Below are 18,083 nucleotides of genomic sequence, written 5' to 3' on the forward strand. Positions count from 1 at the left end.
GGAGCATCTCTCTCTCTCTGTCTCTGTCTCTCAATACATCCCACCTGAAGCCACCGAACTTCGCGCTCCTAGGCTGGTGCGCGTTTGGGGTTTTAGTTAATATTTGGAAACTTACTGATTTCCTATGCCTGTTGCAAAGCCAGAGCTGGATGAGGGTGGGTGGAATGCTGCCTCGTCCTTTATTCATTGCGACTGTCTCCATTGTTGACACTAGTAGCAAGCCGCAGACGCCTGCTCTTGCAGGGGAAGTCTGACACCTTGAGGACGGGAGAGCGGGTGCCGGGACCCCAGAAGAGCCAGAGTGGGAGAAGCGTTGAGAGTTACGGGGTGAGGGTGGCGGTTACTTTTTCAAGTCAGGCGACCTGCCGCCCGGGGGCTTGTTTACTAGGGTGGGAGCAGGGTGCGCAGAAGCCGGGTCCTGACGCCCACTGGAGTCGGGCAGCCTGCGGAGCTCGCCCGGAGCCTGGAGGTGTGTCTGGCTCGCCTCCAGGATCACTGGGTGGGTTCTGGCCACCGACCGGGCTGGATGACCGCTGGTTCGTGGTGAGCTCGCCTGTCCCCAAACACTTGGCTCACCCCAAACATTTGGCCCCGGGAGGCGGAGGGTATTCCTGGGCAGCCGAGCCGGGGTCCCGCCCTCGCGCGGGTCCCATCCACCGCCAGGCAGAGCGGTGCGTGGGACGCGCATCTTCGCGAGCGGTCCCTTCCGAACCCGGTCTGTACGGACCCCGAGTCAGGAAGCCGGCGGAGATGGAGGGAGGGGTGCCTTCCTCTGGGTTCATCGGCTGACAGCCGTGGGAACGCTAACTTTATCCGGAGGGGTCCGTAAGGGCGGGGGTGGGCGAGGTTCTCCTCCCCCGGAGCTCACCTCCCCCGCCAGGGCCTCCCCTCCCCCGCCTCCCATGGCATGACTCTCGTAGCATCCTCACTCCGCCCAGTTCGGTGCCAGCTGCGTGGGCTCCAGCTTCGTGCGTTTTCCTTGGAATGCTCCAAAACTCGGCGGAGACTAAGGAAATCCCGCTGGAATTTGCCGGGCGTGCTCTCACCCGGCAAAAGCACCCGCGCCGCCGACCTTGACTCGATCCCTCTTCAGCCAGAAGATTGCAACTTTGCAGGTAAAGAGGGTGTCGCCTCAGAGCTCCATTTGACCCGACCTATACCTCGCCTGCTGTCTGGGATCTCGGTTAAGTTTCTCAAGCTGCCTGGGAAGCCGGCTGTCTCTTGGGAGGCAGACATCCCTGGGGGGTTACGAGTTCAAGAGGCTCCGGCTGCACGGTTTCTCTTTAAGGCTTGGGACTGGGTCCGTGAAGCTTTCTGTGGTGGACCCGGGCTGAGCTGGAGTTCTCAGCCTTTCACCGCAGCCGGCTTTAAAGCAGGGGAGAGGGCAAAGCGTGAACCCCCAGTGTGACTTATATGGTACTCAAAGCAGCAGCAGCTACGACATGGAGCTGGGAAAGAAGGCTGTTTTTAGCCTTTTATGCATTTAGGGAAAATGGAGATCTTGGTGGCCCCTGGGCGTATATAAGTGAGCCCTTAGATTCTGGTACCTAAACTGGGGTAGTGAAGAAAGGATAGTTATCAATATCCTGTCGATCAATTATACTCTGCGTCATTTTCATTCTCCATCAAAAAACAGAAACACTTATCCGTGTCGCTGGACCCAGGCTAGGGATTCCTAGTTTGCTTGGCAACTGAAATTCCAACTAAGCCAATGACCCTGTTTGCTACTTGGCTGAATCACTGACGTTTGCTGCACAACTTGTTGTTCTAGCTGAGAACTCAGCTGCCTTTTGTGATGAGGTAACTAGAGGAGGGGATACGGTTGGGAGAGATTGAGACAAGGGAGCTCCCGTGTCTTGTCTGTATTCGCTATGCTGTATCCACTACGGTGTAATCCTGTTCACATGGTTTCTTAGGGTGGCCCTTCGCGGTTAATATCCACAGGGGAAAAATGCAGCAGGTCGCTTACTCTGAGTAAGCACCAAGCCAAGGGAGCAGGAAGAGACAGAAGCAAGTTTTACTTGTTTTATTAAAAGGAAATTTAAAACAGACTTGTAACACTGAAAAAAAAAATTCCATTCTCATATACTTTCTGGATTTCCTAATACGGTAATTGCTGCACAAAACGTATTACAAATTCTTTAAGAGAAAAGGTTAGCTAGAGTTTGTTGTGTTTGTTTTGTTTTTTTAAAATTCTGAATTAGGGAGAGTAAGAGTGGGTGGATATGTTAAAACATTGAAATCGTCATCACTGTGTTATGGTTGGCTATTTAAACTTAGATTTGTAATACCTACTTCTGTTTACCCGGACAGTAGACCAAGAAACACCGTCTTTTAAGTATGGAAGGCAAAGAATCGATAAGATAAAGGGATAACTAGCAGTTCTAATATTAGAATCAAAATTTAGTAAGATATTGCTAAAGTAGCACTTTAAAAACTATATTTATAAATTAATGCTGTTAATGCAAATCAGTATGTTGGTAGAAGTTGAATTGGCTTTATCAAAGTATTTTATGCAAATGTCTTGAATTAATGGATGGTTAGTACAGGTAGAAAGAAAGCAAGCACTTTCATTGTTCATGAATGAGACCACAGAGCTGGAGACCCTGTCAGGAGAGCTGATCAGAGCTCAGCTACCCTGCTAAGCTTGCCATTGTGGAGTGAAGTGCCAAGAGATTTACACACAAGGAGAAGTACTAACAGGTTAATGAAATTGATGCATAAGATGTACTTAATATTCATTGAGTGAATGAATATATAGTTAGGTAGGCAGACAGTTTAAGGCATAGCAAGAAGATTTGTAATTGCAAATTTAGAAAAGTTCTTCCACTTAGGTAAGAGCTTAAAGGAACATGGGCATTCATCAAAGCATAATCTATCTCAGCTCAACAGATAAAAGAAACATGTCTCTTTAGTAAATCCTGTCAAATATTAACTCTGAAAATCTTGCGTTTTGAAAAGTAAGTTTCAATTTACTTGCTTAATGGTCATTCTCACAGATATAAGAGGTGGAATAAATTTTCCATTACTTACAAGCTTTAACATTTTGTAATTTTTACATTATTTATTTTTCTGTGGCAGTTATTCCTGTAAAGTCAAGCTCAAAATGCAAAGAGAAAACCTTAAGAAAATTAAAGTTCTATATGAATTTTATGGCCACTTTGATTATTAAAATGGTAAGACATCAAATAACTTTCCACATAAGATAACCTTTATTAACTCATACTTTATATAAGTAGGAAACACCAGACATTGCTTTTATTCTTTCTGATTAGGGGAATTTGAATATCGTGTTCAGTACATACATTTCAAACTTTTAAACTTAAACTCTATTATAAATGTGATAAATTACTATTGAAGTATAATAATAACCTCTAGAGATGCACTGATTAACCCCACTGTATTGAAAATAGTTTCACAAATATATTGTAGAAAATATTGTCATAGTTTTATGCCTGTGTGTTTAATTGCCAGGATAATTTATGGCAATTCAGATTATCCACATTATATTTAGCAACTGAAAACTGACAATCTGCCTTTTCTAATTAATTCATATATTGGAACAAAAATAAAGACATGCATACTTTTGTTCAGTAGTTAATATTGTGAATATCAGTGCTCCAAGAGATAAAGGATTTTGTAAATAAAGATATAGAAGAAATACTAAACACTAGCTAGGAAAGTAAAACTGTGGACTGAATATTTTCTTATGAAAATGTGCCTGGTTTATTTTTAAAAACAAGCTAGACGAAGGGAAATATAATAAACTATTAACTTTTCTTTTTTCAAAATCATAATTGCTGAACATTTTATGAGATCAGATTCTAATGTGCATCTTTTCCTCCCACGTTGTACTGTCTGGGCCAAACTGAAACTAGTTTACTCACCTCTTTAATATCTATGGAAAACCCACCATAAGCATTTTGGTTCTTATTAAAAATGATGAAGAGACAGCTCAGAACAAAAACCTTGTCTTTTCACCTAATTTATGCTTCATCATGCCTCGCAACACATACTCAGACCAAATAAACATTAAAACTTGTTAATTCAACCCACCTTAAATTGGACATTTGCTTCTATCTAGTTGTGATGAAAAACTGCTTTAGAACTATCTTTCTTCTCCTTATGTTTTCTAGTTCTAATCCTCCAAGATGCATTGAGACCTTAATATTTTAAGAGATTTGAGAATATTTTGATCAGGGATGTAATATCATAGCTGTATCTTTTTAATCAGTACAAATATAGACCTGATCTCTGAGAACATTAGTACTACCAAAATACGCTAGGATGAAAAAATACATTTAGGAGAAGAAGCTCTTCATTTGTGAAACTGAAAATTAAAGACACATGCATTGAAAATGTATCAATTTAAAACTACATTGTTCCATGAACTATTCAGTAAATGTACTGACATACTTAAATTTTAAAAAATCTCAGTGATCCCTCTGAAAGTTCAGTTTCACTTAAACAGGTTATAAAAGAGAGAAAATAGTTTCAGTACTTGATCTTTTCTTTTAACTGATATCCCATTAATATTAGTGTATGTTTTGTCAATCCTTATAAAAATGTTTCCTTTGAAACACAGCAGTGTCACTGAGTAACGGCTTCTTGAGAAGCAACAGATGACACATGGGCACAGTTTTATTCATAAGATTAGAAATGTTAAGTAAAACGTTAATTTAAAAACATGGCTTGATGGCTTTATCTAGCACACTGCATTCTTTTTCAGAAATGGCAAGTGAAATGTAATGAATCAGATGTGCATTCGTTACACTCTGCCTGTAGTTTGCTACGTTTTTGAAATCCGTTGAAAAAGTTACCATAAGTCATTCCTTGAACAAATATTATCAAGAGTAAATTTTACTTAAGACCGGAAAACAGGAACTATTATGAAAAAAGGAAAGGAGGAAAAAGAGAGAGGGGGCCATTATTTATGGGTACTTAAGGTATGCCAGGAGCTATGCTAGAAACTTAGAAAAAAATTTTTTTTCTCACGTTTATCTTCACATCTAGCCTAACACTAAGGTATTATTACTACCTTTTAAAGAATCTGAAAAGACTAAATTACTAAAAAAAAAAAAAAAAAAAAATCACAAAGCTGCTTTATGGTAGAGTCAGGATTTGAACCCATGTCTACTTGATTCTAAAGCCAATACTCTTTTTACTGGATTCTTATGGTCTCCAAAATAAAATTAGTAATCTTTTAACAAGATCCATAAACTCATTGGATTCTTGCAGCCATTTATTGCTTTAATTTTTCAAATGTTATAACACTGGGACATAATTATGAGGCTAGACCCCATTATGAGGCTAGAATTTGAAACAATACTCTTTTTTTAAAAAAAATTATTTATTTATTTATTTATTTTTGGCTGTGTTGGGCCTTTGTTTTTGTGCGAGGGCTTTTCTCTAGCTGCGGCGAGCGGGGACCACTCTTCATCGCGGTGCGCGGGCCTCTCACTATCGCGGCCTCTCTTGTTGCGGAGCACAGGCTCCAGACGCGCAGGCTCAGTAGTTGTGGCTCACGGGCCCAGTTGCTCCGCGGCATGTGGGATCTTCCCAGACCAGGGCTCGAACCCGTGTCCCCCGCATCGGCAGGCAGATCCTCAACCACTGCGCCACCAGGGAAGCCCCTGAAACAATACTCTTAAGTAAAGCTCCATGGGTTTTGAAGCAGAGGCAGGAGATGAGCTACTCAGCTCAGGCTAGTTTCTTAAAATTATTTCCTTTCTTACTCTCGAATCTAAATGTAACATACGTGGAAAGAAAAAAAGGCTTATTTTCATGGATAGCATTCAAGGTAATACATTTTAAAATAGTCATGAGATTATAATTTCTAAATAAAAAATTGTCATTCAAAACTTTAGAACATCTGCAGGCTGTTGATAAAATGTCATTGTAGAAAACAGTCATGTTAAGACAGGTTTATATTGCACCTTATCAGTGTTATATGAAATTTCTAGACAAGTGTTTGTTTTGTTTTCATTTTAATTTCTTAATTATTTTGCATGTCCCTTGGTACTTAATGAGGGGAGCGCTCTTTCATGCATCCCAGAAGATATCTGTCAGCTCGTGGCACATTTTAACGAACTTGCCATGGGTTTTGTTTTTTAAACCTACACCTGAATTTAAAACCAATGTGCTTAAATCCAAAAACCTATTGATGTCAAAATTGAGGAAATAACTTTTTTGAATATATGTCATACCATTACAAAAATTAGCACTGAAGTGATATCCATTCAGTAGATATTGTTTGAATATTAGTAAATGAATAATTGAATAAACAGATGAGTGACTCACAAATGAGACCTTCATCTTCGCATTTGCTGGCAAAGCTCCATCTGTACAGAATAACTTTTCCCCTATTGCTTCCTGTCAAAATGTGTCCAGGTACCAAAACCTAGCTCAATATCACTGTCTCCTTGAAAGTTTCCTTTATGTCTCCAGGTGTCGCGCATATAAACACAAGCAAAACCCTTGTTATATTCTGCCTTGCAGATGGGTAGACGTATATCTCCTGAACTAGACAGTAAACTCCTTTAAGAAACCCAGAGAATGCTCAAAAAATGTGTGAGTTTTTAAGTGACTTAGACTGACAAAAATATTACGCTTTTGCAATTAAGCATACTTAATTTATTTCAGTTTTATAATTCCATTGCTGAATTGTGAGCATATTTATTTAACTAATGAAGCCATTATAATGATAACTTTGCACTTATGTGATATAGTGAGTACCATATTACTTCCTATGTTATAAACATAACCCGCCATTATTCAATGGACATAACTTTCAGTCAACTAGTGACTCTATAATGCTCATTTTCACAGGATTTATATAACCAATTATATTATTAATGTGCTTTAGTTTAAGTGGTGCTGTGCTGAAATTCTTAGGAGGGAGTTTTAGTTCTATTACACCATGAGAAGTGTGATTAGAGTTGAAAGAGGACAAAACAAGTATTTCTCAGGAATACCTACTGAACTAAAGAAAGTCAGAGACTTCTTTGGTGTGATTAGACTTGGTAAATTAAGCTAAAAATTCATGTCAAAACCTTGACAGTATATGATGTCCAACTGTGGGTGGCATGAGCTTTTATTTTTTGGAGGGTGGTTGGTGTATCTTTAGTCTTTTTATTCTACTTCATTAAGAGTAAAATTCTTACAAATGAAAGTTTATGAACAGTGTTCAGGTAGTCTGCTACACTTTTAATATATTTTACCTCTAAATGACAGTGGAGAAACAACACAATTGTGTAAGCTAGTGCCCTGTGCATACCAGGATAATAGTTCATAGCTCATTGGATCATAATTTTCATTTTCACAGAATTAGGATAATTAGTGTTCAACATATGCTTTTTGAATGGGTGAATGGAATAAATGAATGCACGGGTGACTGTTGTCAGCTGCTATGCTCAACCTCTGTATTTTAATATGCTGTTCTTTCAAGGAGCTGGTCACATACCAATATGAATCCCCCCAAATATGATGGAAGGATGAAAGGACAGGCGTAATGCATAGTGTACATTGAGTGAAGGATGGAGAATCCATCATGCTTTATATATAATCATCCCTACTGTTTGTGAAGCATGGGTATCATTTTATGTAAAGATCTCTTTACATAAAATCTTTAAGCTGTATACCCTGAAGATCACATTGACGGCTACACTTTAAATGAATTCTCTTCTGTGATAGTTGTAGTTTGACAAGCAATGTTGGGATTCGTTTAACTGTGTGGAAATATATATATATATATATATATATATATATATATATATATATATATATATTTATTTGCATTTAAACATATACCAGCCCTTAAAACCTGCATTTAAATTCATTAATTAAGCATAAATTATATATATCTCCATCTGTATGTACTGTATATGTATATATGTAAACCTGTACATATAGCTATATATAATGCTATATAAATAGTACAGAATGATAAAGAGTGGGAGATTGCTCCTGGGGGTGAGTTCTTAAGATGATGCTTACAGAGTAATTATCAGAGACAGGGAGATAAAAATTGTTAGCAAAGAGGGTAAAGTAGCCTATAAAAGACAACAGAAGTTTTTTGCCAATGTATTAGTGCCCCTGTAGAAATGTTAGATATGTAATGAATGACTTGGAAGTTCATCTAATTCAAAAGTCTTTTTTTAAGCAAATGCTCAAATCCTACCAAATGATTTTTTAAAATACTATATACATATATGATACATATACACACATATAGAATGCTTCATGAAGGACTTATTTAATGCATGGCAATCGCTCTACTAGATGCTGAGCATACAGAGAGGCACATATTACCTTTTTGTTTAAGGTTTCCAAAGAGGATTCTCATAAGCCTCTTAACACGTTCTAGTGTCCCCTGTTATCTTGTAGATGTTTTGCTGTTGTATTGTCACCTGATCTCTTCTCATAGAAATAGAAAACTTATTAAGAAAATAACAAGTCATGCTAAAATAAATACAGTCTATATTTGGAATTAAAAAAAAATAACATCAGGTCATGTTGGAAGAAATCCAAATGCATCTTCCTTGCCTCCAATTATTGTTTTCTATAAGAGTAGGGCTTAGAGTTTCCAACCAGAAATTTATGTTAAATTTAAATAGTATTATTGACACTGTTAAAGATGGTGCTTTCCTTTTATATATAGATATTACTGAATTACCATTCAAAGGTGATGTATTTTAGGAGATAAATTGTTTTCCAAAGTCTTGGTGGATTTACGGTGATACAGCCACATGTTACCCAATGGCCCTTTGAACCAATGAAGCAAACCTAAGAGAAGAAGCCAGTTTTAGAGCTAGGGATATCTTGACCTGGATCCACAGCCCCCATCCCTTTGCCTTGGTACATAAAAAACTTTGGCTCAAGATATTCTTAGATGGATGAACCCATCCTAGAATCATCTAAGAGTTCTCAGTATCCACTGTTAGTGTTTCTAGGAAGCTCTTCTGTCTAGAGCTGAGCATGTATTGAAGGCCTCGAAATAGGCCATCTACCTCATGGTCTTAAATATTGGGAACAAAAAGGGGAGTACACTGAACTACATTCATGTTTTTAGAATCATGTTTGGGGGAGTACATCCCTAGGACTATCCACTCTACCAGAAGTTTTTATTGTCTGAGAGTTATCATGTGAAATAATCAGAGTGCCTGTCTCTAAGCCTCTAATAGCCTCTACAATTAAAGAGAAAAAAATATTTTTAAAGAACACTCAAATATTCGGGTTATTATTGCTCTGTAGGATATTAAATAGCTTTGTATCTATAAAAAAAAAAGATATGTCTCTCTGTATGTGCTGTATAAAAAGAAAATGTTGGCAGAAGGAAAAGACTTATTTGCTTATCTGGTTCATTTTAACCTCACAGCTTAACATTCTGATTTGTAACGTGCAAACTACTTAGAGAATTGAACCGTGTATTTTCATTTAGCACTCCAGCATATTCGTGGAACAGAGTGAACCAGCAAGTGATTTTGCCCTTTCGTGAATAAAAGAAGCCTTAATGAGAAAACATTTCATTATAATAGTGCTTATGATAAAGAATTTTTCCCAACATATAAAATATCAAAAAATTTAACCTGAAGAACAATAACTGCTTTTGTCAGTTGTACTTAACAGTGAATCACTAAAACCAGAACTTAAAACCTAACTTTCTAATCTTCTTAAATATTTTCTTACTAGTTATTACATTGTTATAATTGAAATATTGGGAACAATTAAATATTAAAATTACCACTTTTTTCCCAACAAATTGAGTATTTGAAATGATCCACTGTTGAATAACTTAGGTATATTTGAACCATATAACCTTGATTCGTTTCAGTTTATTTAAAGAGAGTTATTTGAAAACTGAACTACTATCTTATGAGTCAAGATCTTCTCATCTATAAAAATATATAAGGATTATGTGTCAATTATTTAATGTGATTAAAGATAACCTCTGCTCATAGAATGCATCGGTATTCAATAGCTTCTAGGAGTGTTTCAGAGTCTGCCAGAATTTATTTTGATTTGAATCATAATGAAATGGATCTACAGGTATAACAAAGACAGTGACAGCTCAAAGGGTTTCATATACCCTTCGGTTCACTTCCAGTGCAGCATTCAATAATATCTACTGTTTGCACTCCATCCGTCCTCATATCTGCAGATGAGCATCTTCAATTGTCTAATTGGTCCTGTGTTTAAGGCTGCTCCCTCATAGACGGGAGGCTGATGACAGAGAAATGGCCGTCTAGGAACCAACATTCCCTGCTGCCTCTACCAGATCAGGGTACTTCCATATGTAGATGGCAAGTATGATGAACATTTATTTCTCTGAACATTTATAAAATTGTGGTAAGGTTCTGTGTTCATGGTGAAACTTAATTGCAACCTCTAATGAATCATGACTTCTGATAAAATACTCTTGTTAGTTTCTTTTCTTTAGGTTAGAGATAAAAGTTTCTTTCTAATATATTTAAGAAAATTTCATATCAAGAAGGACTTAAGCAAAGGATTTTAAGAAAGGAAATTTCACATTGTTACATTCTTTCTTGGTATACCAGGGGCACGTTTAAACTATTGTATTTAAGAAAAATGGTCAGTTGTATGCTCTGCTCCATTATGAGGGGAAAGTCATTACATGATGGTGCTGGGATTTCTGGCCATTTTTGTGTTTTACACTAAAATAAATGCTGACCATAATCATAAGGATAAATATTATATGAATTCACTCTAAAGATCTATATGAATATTTTAAATGTCTCATCTGAAATAACAAAATACTTAAGATACACTACTGATTTATTAATCATCACTACTCATTCATTTTAAAAAGAGTTTAACCCTTTAATTTTAATTCATACAGCAAATACTTTCAGTTAATTTTCTTAAAATTCACAGCAGTACTTTGAAAGTGTTTGCCAATTATTTGACATATATGTGTAAGACCAACCCATGCAAAACATTTACCTGACTATTGATGAGCTATAGTCGTCTTTCTTTCTTATCACAGAAGAAAGTGGAAATAAACTTGAGGGGACAGTATATTGATCTTTTAAAAAATAAAATTTTATACACGCTGACATACATGCATTTGGTGGAAGGGTGGGCTGAGCTGGAGAGATTTAATTTTAAAATTTTTTTCAAGAACAATTACAGGGCTTCCCTGGTGGCGCAGTGGTTGGGAGTCTGCCTGCTAATGCAGGGGACACGGGTTCGAGCCCTGGTCTGGGAGGATCCCACATGCCGCGGAGCGGCTGGGCCCGTGGGCCACAATTGCTGAGCCTGCGCGTCTGGAGCCTGTGCCCCGCGACGGGAGGGGCCGCGATAGTGAGAGGCCCGCGCACCGCGATGAAGAGTGGCCCCCGCTTGCCGCAACTGGAGAAAGCCCTCGCACGAACCGAGGACCCAGCACAGCCAAAAATAAATAAATAAATAAATAAATAAATAAGAAAATCCTTAAAAAAAAAAAAAAAAAAAAAAAAGAACAATTACAAATCTGTTTTATTTTTAAATTTTGGTTTTCTTTTTTATTTTTATAATTACAGATGCTACACCTGATGTCTTTAGATGCCCTCTGTTCCTTGTAGCACCGCCATGCCTCTGTGGGCAGCCAAGAGTTCTCTTCAGCATGTTTAGCGTCAGTATGTTGGCAAAAATTTTTCTCAGTTTTTGTTTGATTAAAAACGTTTTTATTTGATCTCACTTTTAAAGCTATTTCCATTGGTTATAGTATTCTAGATTAGAAATTATTTTCTTCCAGTACCTTATGCCACTCAATTGACTTTTTTTTTTTTTTTTCTTTAGATTTTATTTTTTTTTATTGATTAATTGATTGATTGATTGATTGCTATGTTGGGTCTTCGTTTCCGTGCTAGGGCTTTCCCCAGCCGCGGCAAGCGGGGGCCACTCTTCATCACGGTGCGCGGGCCCCCCACTGTCACGGCCTCTCCCGCTGCGGAGCACAGGCTCCAGACGCGCAGGCTCAGTAATCGTGGCTCACGGGCCCAGTTGCTCCACGGCATGTGGGATCTTCCCAGACCAGGGCTCGAACCCGTGTCCCCTGCATTAGCAGGCAGACTCTCAACCACCGCGCCACCAGGGAAGCCCCCACTCAATTGACTTCTGACTTCTATCATTTCTGCTGAAACGTCAGCCGTCAGTCTGATTGTGGCTCTTTTGAGGGCAATGTGTTCTTTGTTTTTGGTTGCTTTTATGTTTTCTTTTAGTCTTTTGTTTTCAGTAGCGTTACAATCATGTACCGAAGTGATCTCTTTGGATTTCTGCTGCTTGGCGTTTGGAACATTTCTTAAATATGGCTTGATATCAGTTTTGGAAAATTCTTGGTCATTATCTCTTCATAGGTAGTTTTGCACCTACCTTTTTTCCCCCTTAACACCTCCAGTTACACTTTTTTTTTTTCCTTTTTAGTCTGTGCCATATTTCTAGTATTCTTTTAATTCTTCTTTTAATGTATTTCCATACATTTTTGCTCTCTGTGCTGTAATCTGGATATTTTTAATAGCTTTATCTATCCTCTGGCAGGCAGATAAAATGGGAGTAAACATCTTACTCCAACCAGACCTAAGCTGATGAGAGGCTAATTTCAGACTTTGCAAGCCCATAAACCCCTGGTTGACCCCGTTGTTATAAGACCCCAGGGTCTGAGAACCTTGGCTATTTAATAGATCACTTCTCCTTGAAGGTTCCTGAATATGACTTTTTCCTCTGCATTTTTGCGAGATTGATGAATACTCTAAATTTCAGCAGCTTTCTGTTAAGTGTCTTACTTATTTTCCTGCAAAGCTTAAGATTTTAACAAATGCTTTGAGAAAATTGCTGCTGAGTGTGAGACTCACTTCCATCTGTCTCCCTTCTTACCAGGACATGAGAAACTTGTATTTGCCTTGGCAGATGCATTGAGGGGAAATGTGGTTTTTAGAAGGTCAGGTCATCTCTCTGTGGTTTCTCCCTAACTGAGATATTGGCTCCTCAAATCCTAGTCAGCTCTGCAACTCTTTTTTTTTTAAGTTGATTTTTTTTAAAAAAAATTATTTTATATTGGAATACAGTTGATTTACAATGCTGTGTTAGTTTCAGGTAAACAGCAAAGTGATTCAGTTATACATATACATATATCTATTCTTTTTAAGATTCTTTTCCAGTATAGGTTATTACAGAGTACTGAGTAGAGTTCCTTGTGCTATTCACTAGGTCCTTATTGATTATCTATCTTATATGTAGCAGTGTGTATATGTTAATCTCAACCTCCTAATTTATCCATCCCTGCCACCTTTCCCCTTTGGTAACCATAAGTTCGTTTTCTAAGTCTGTGAGTCTGTTTCTGTTTTGTAAATAAGTTCATTTGTATCATTTCTTTAGAGTCCACATATAAGTAATATCATATGATATTTGTCTTTCTCTGACTTGCTTTACTTAGTATGATAATTGGAACTCTTCTTTAGACAGAGATTTGTTTATTTGCTTGTTTGTTTATATTTACCCAGCTTTTCTAAACGTTGTCAGAAGGAATGTTAGTCCACTACATGCCATTCTATCATAGTCAGAAACACAAGTACTTCTTTTATATTTTGAATTTAATGCCAAAAAATTGAGTCAAAATGTTTAAAAGGAAGAAATTATACTTATATGGTATAGTATAGATACATAATTATACCCACAGAGAGATGAATATAGCAACTGCTAAGGAGTTTCGGAAAGTTTAAACTGCTTTTTTTATTAGCTCAGTAGTAACATTATTCTTGCAAAATGACCAAGTCTGTGACATTAGAACAACCATTTTAAACAATCATTTTAAAGCTATTTTGTATAAAATAATAAATTCTAAATAAAACCGTATTAATGTGGCTCAAATCAATTGTAATTAAGTTCCAACTAATAGCTCTTTCTTATTGAATAACAAACACACTATTAACTGAACAAAAAGTAGAGGCAATATAATGCAGCAGCAATTTGACCCCTTTGTCACTGAGGTGAGTTTTTTTTTTTCAGGCCTGTGGTTTTCTGAGTAATCTTCATTTCTCCATTCGAAATCCATTATACAAGGACGGGAAAGTGTCATCGGTCACTGCTGTTTGTGTTAGTTATAACTGTTATTGCTAAAATTGCCTAAGGCCTGAAATTTTTCCTTAATGGTGTTCTGCAGATGCGCCCAACACTATAGTAACCAGTTCATATAACTTAAGACGTCACCCGAACCTACCTATGAGATATTATCTCTGAATTTTTCATCAGTATCATTCAGCATTTGATTAATATATCTGCTAGTTGTGTTCATATGATCCGAATCAGACCTTGTTTACCCTGAGATGTGCACTATTGTCTTTTTTGAAAAAATATACATTGTAGTTTTATTCTGTGCAAAAGGGATTCAGAAGTGGATGAGGAAGATGCCATCTTCCCAATATAGACTGTACAGATCCATCATTAAGTCCAAACACAGCGTGGTCTCAGCTCCAGACTGACAAGTGAGTGCTAGGTTGTCAGTACGAACCTTCCAGGCATGGAGAACCTTAAGTTTTCTCCACAGCCCCTTCCAGGTTAATAAATGGCTTTAAGTATGATGAGGCCTTAGAGGAGGGTCTGGCTAAAGGACCATTGTGTTTGCTCAGAAGAGAGTGAGGAGTTAGATTAAATTCTATTTAATCTGGTTGGTCCTGTCCCAGAAGTGAGATGCATATTTGGTTTTTGATCTGACATTCCTAACCTGTCCCTCAGCCCACAGTCTGCTGCCATGGCTGTGACCATGGTCCTGAACACCACATCTACCACCATGGAAAGGAATTCATCTCATGGTCAACAGCAAGTACACCATCTCTGAGCTTCAGGAGAACCCACCCTAAAGCTGGACTTTCCTTCCAGTGGAACCTCTTGGCCACCAACCCTAGATTCATCCAAGTAGTTGTGTTTATCAATAGCTTGTTCCTTTTCACTCCTTAGTAGTATTTCATGGTATGGATGAAACACAGTTTTCACATTGGCTGGGACAACAAATGGACAAGCTGGAGGACCACTGAGCTCCCTTGCCCACGGGGCTACCTTCCTATCCAGGACCTGAGCCTCCGTAGCTGCACACCCAATCCTCTGCCCAGGAAGCCCATAGATTTCCTCTGACTGTGGGAATCCAGGCCCATGCAGTGGGCTGTGATGGGACTTCAGTCAATCTCCGGATATATCTGGAGGGAGGTAATCAGCCTTCCCCAAAAGCTGTGGGGTGTCATCTGGAGGACTTTGGGGTTATAACCTTTATCTAAGACAGTCCTTGAGGAAAGAGCAGATGTTTGGGATCTCTCAAACCCAACCCAGAGGACCACTTCATTTCTACTCCACAGACCTGTAAAAAAGCAGATACTTTAGACCTGAATTCTTCGTGACCTGAGTACTACTTTCTTTTTCTCTACATACCATGTAGATTTGCCAGAAAGCCATCATGCCTCTTTTCTCTTATTAGTACTAATGACCAAGAACACCTGCTCACAGACGTGAAGGCTTTCTTGAATAAGGACTTCAAGATCAGTTGTCTCCTAACTGGATCTGCATTTACATAGATTATGGAATGGGAGGTGGGGTGTAAAATTGGAGGGGTCTACCGTGCTCTACTTCTGGTCTTCTTGGTGAAGACCTCAAGGCCCATCCATCTCTGTATGTTTTGACATGCCCTGTAGTAAGACCAAGTGCTTTTACAAACAAGAATGGTGTGGGCAAAGGCAGAATTCAGGAACCTGAATACCTCTCCCTTTCATATATTCCTGTCTACCCCAGCCTCCTTTTCTGCTATCTCTGTCTGCCATTATGCTCCATGGATGCTGCCATGATTGCAGTTTGTATATTAAAGATTTTTCTATTGAAGTTTTTTGATGACCAAAAAAATTTATACTGTGAATATATATATTTTTTATAAATATCAATTTTGAGACACAATTCTGTAACTGCATAATTATAAACTCTCAGGACTGAAATCCTCTTGGAGCCATGAAGTCGCTCAGACTTTAACCGTACGGGTTCAACTTTCTTAAGTGTTTTGTGAAGAGTGACATGCCTAATACAATTTTTCTTGAAATCTTCTCGTCTCTTGCTTTGTGGTATTGCATTGGAGCTTAAAGTCACACTGCAGTTCCCCAAATACACAATTATCATGCTAAATAACTGGATGGCTTTTAATGATTCTGGGACCAGATAAGAGTACGGGAAGTTTAAGGTGCTCTGATATTGGCTAGAATGAAGTTTTCCAACTTTTTTTCTGAAAGTAGTAGCAAAGTAACATGAGTTCACATTTAGTGAGTGATTAGGCTATGGCAGGCCCTAGGCTGATTGGTTTGCCTGCCTTATATTATTAGCCTCAGGACAACTATCATCATCCCCATTTTACAGATTAGGAAAATAAAGGCTTAGGTTGATTAAACAGCTTTCCCAGGTCACACAATTATTATGTGGTATGGCTCTGAATTAAACCCAAACCTGACAAATTCCACAACATAGTTTCTTAGCAATTATGCTATAATATAATGCAAGTTTGAAATCTGAAGCATTTTCTCAGTGTACCCACATGAATTACTGAACAGTCTCTAGTTTTCTGTTTATCAGTCTTAGCATGTATAACATCACGTTTCCAAGCCTTTTCAGGTTTTATAACACTTGCTAAAGTATTAACTTTTTAGGGACTGGATTTAAATCCAATTATACAATGTCTGGGAAAACAATGTCCTTATTCCTTCCTTTTTAGTTCTAATCCATATTTATCAATCTCAATTTTAGGAGGACTCACCAAATCTTTATCTTTTTTTCCTTTTCAAGTCTATTTTAAACAGGACTGTTCCAAGGTCTGCCTCTTGATTTATATTTTAACTTGTGTGTGTCTGTGTGTTTTTTTGATAGACACCATCTCTAACCACTAGAAACCATTCATTTGTTTTGCATCACTTATTTTTGTCATTTTGAGAATGTACGATAACTGAAATCATACAGTATTTGACCTTTGGAGATTGGCTTCTTTCACTCAGTATTAATGCTCTTGAGATGCATTGTATTGTGTGTAGCAATAGTTTTTTCCTTTTTATTGATGAGTAGTAACCCATAGTGTGGATAAACCACACTCTACTTAACATCTGGATTATTTTCAGATCGTTACCATAACCAACAACACTGCTATAAACATTTGTGTACAGTTTTTTGTGTGAACATAAGTCTTCATTTATCTGGGATACATGCCCAGAGTGTAATTGTTGAGTCATATGCTAGTTGCACGTTTATTTTTTTAAGAAACTGCTAAACTATCTTTCTGAGTGACTGTACCATTTTGCACACTTAGCAGCAATGTATGAATGATCCAGTTTCTCCACATCCTTAACTGCAGAAGGATGTGGGAACATAGGATAAGGTGACATCTGTACTTCAATGCCATTACTATTTTTTTATCCTAAAATTCAGCCATTCTTCTAGTAGTGATATCTCATTGTGGCATTAATTTGCATTTCTCCAATGGCTAATATCAGACATAATTATATGTGCTTATTTGCATCTGTATATAATCTTCCATGGAATGTCTCTTTATGTCTTTTGTGCATTATCTAATGTGTTTTTGTTCTTGTTTTGTTTTTCAAGGTTGAGATTTGAGAGCACTTTAAATATCTATGTACTAGTCATTTATCTGATGTGGTTTGCAAGTATTTTCTTCACGTCTGTGGCTTGTCATTTCATCTCTTAAACAAATCATTTGCAGAGTGAAAGTTTTAAGTTTGATGAAATCCAGTGTATCATTTTTTTTCTTTTATAGCACCTTTCTTTTTAAAAAGGAAAAAAATAAAGCATAGAGAAAACAAGTGATTTACTCAAATCCTCACAGCAAAGAAAATCAGCTTATTGCCTTCTTTTCTTGCTTCTCGTTGTAGTGTCGTGTAAATGGGTATCTCAGTCATACTGTCCCCAGCTGTTTGCTCACTCCTAGGCCATTCTTATTTCTGTTGACATTCAGGTGTAGCATAATATAAAATTTTTCTTGTATATTTTTGATTAAATGCACATGTGCTTATTAACAATCATCTGTAAATCACCTATCCTTATATACAATTAAG

At 37.7% G+C, this 18,083-nt stretch overlaps 1 protein-coding gene across 2 annotated transcripts in view; it reads left to right on the forward strand.

Annotated features, from left to right (window-relative positions):
- TRPC4 (transient receptor potential cation channel subfamily C member 4) overlaps positions 1–18,083 on the forward strand; it is a 163,404-nt gene that overhangs the window by 430 nt on the left and 144,891 nt on the right. The window contains exon 1 of one of the 2 annotated variants that reach the window (XM_007193664.2): positions 258–1,115. The exons of the other annotated variant lie outside the window; for it this stretch is intronic. The gene's annotated coding sequence lies outside the window, so the exon portion shown is untranslated. Of the gene's footprint in view, positions 1–257; positions 1,116–18,083 lie in introns of those variants that run through there. 2 annotated transcript variants of the gene reach the window in all.

The sequence above is a fragment of the Balaenoptera acutorostrata genome, chromosome 18, assembly GCF_949987535.1.
Source record: "Balaenoptera acutorostrata chromosome 18, mBalAcu1.1, whole genome shotgun sequence".
Taxonomy (NCBI): domain Eukaryota; kingdom Metazoa; phylum Chordata; class Mammalia; order Artiodactyla; family Balaenopteridae; genus Balaenoptera; species Balaenoptera acutorostrata.